The following is a 1434-nucleotide window of genomic DNA, read 5'->3' as shown; positions in this document are numbered from 1 at the left end:
GAGTTAAGTAGTCGACGAACGAGTGTGTTATCAACAGTTCTCCAGTCAGCCGACTATAATTGGAGTAGAGCAGCCGTCGCGGAAAGAAGATCCAGACGTGAGTGTGGTTGTGTACTTGGGAGCGTGTGATACAGTGATACCTAGCTCCCCGACTGTAAACGTGTAGCCTACTGAAGGCAGACTGAACTGATTTGCGCATAGGGTTATAAAGTGTGAAACCCCGCAACAGTGGTGACAGATTAATGCGATTAGGGTTATAAAGTGTGAAACCCCGCAACTGTGTGATAATTAATTGTAGCCGTTGTTTGTAGATTGTTCAATAAACCAGTTAACGATCNACACGTGATAATTTGGTGTCAGAATTTTTACGAACTTAAACACGCCTGACAAATAATTGAATTATTGTGCATCGTGTACTCTACTGCGACAAGATGGAGATGCAGCAGATGATGGAAATGCTGGCAATGCGGATGGAAAACAAGATGGACGCCAGCATGAAAACCAACGAGGAAATGCTGGCAAGAATGGACGCCAATATGAGATCCTACCAAGACAGAATGGACGCCGATAGGAAAACGGATCAAGACGATATGCTGAAAGAGATGAAGGCCATGCAAGAAAATGGGAAGAAAGACCATAAGGATTTAATGGCAAAATTAGACGCTTACTCGAAAACCGGGCAAGAAGAAGAAAAGCCGGCCCCAGGGGACACGAAACCTGCGACGGAACAACAAGAAGAGGTCCCCATAGTGATACCGGTCGGAGCGACGATGGCCTGCCTAGTAATGGAGGCACGTCAAGAAGAAGAAGATCTGGCTTCAGCGAACAGGAAACCTGAGGTGGCAGAATTACAAGAGGTACCCGTACAAGACGCCGAAGTAATGCCGGTCGGAGAACCGAAGAAGAAAAGGCGCAGGGACCGACATCGACGAAACATAAAGAATTCGACACGGGAAAACTGTGGACCCCAGAATAAATTGGCCGTCGTCAGCAGCAGGGTGTCCCGCTCTGCAAGAGTGGCATGGCGCAAGAGGAACATCTTCAGGAAATCTTGGACCCGAGGAGATCATGCGTCCCGGATAAAGTTGGCTGCCATCTGCAGGAAGATATCCCGTCGCGCGACAGTGGCACGACGTTGGAGAAAGGCCTCCAAGAAGGAAACTACCCAGGGAACCTTCGGATGTCAGACGGAAAAGGTGACAACCAAGGGTGTCATCGGAGGGTGTAGATCAGGACAGCGATCGCACCAAGAAGGGAGAATTTGTAAGAAGACCATCTACGAGACTGTCAGTGTGAAGATCGTAAAGGGAATGGTTGGATCTTCTGTCGGCCTACGACACGGCGAGGATTGGGCACTGTGGAGGGGACGACCCCCTCCAAAAAGAAAAAAGAAACCGGGCACAGAAGAGGAGCCGGTAATGTAGAAGAACCGGC

Source organism: Cryptotermes secundus, unplaced genomic scaffold (genome assembly GCF_002891405.2).
Source record: "Cryptotermes secundus unplaced genomic scaffold, Csec_1.0 scaffold2457, whole genome shotgun sequence".
In the NCBI taxonomy this organism is placed as follows: Eukaryota; Metazoa; Arthropoda; class Insecta; order Blattodea; family Kalotermitidae; genus Cryptotermes; species Cryptotermes secundus.
Note: the sequence above shows the minus strand (reverse complement) of the source record.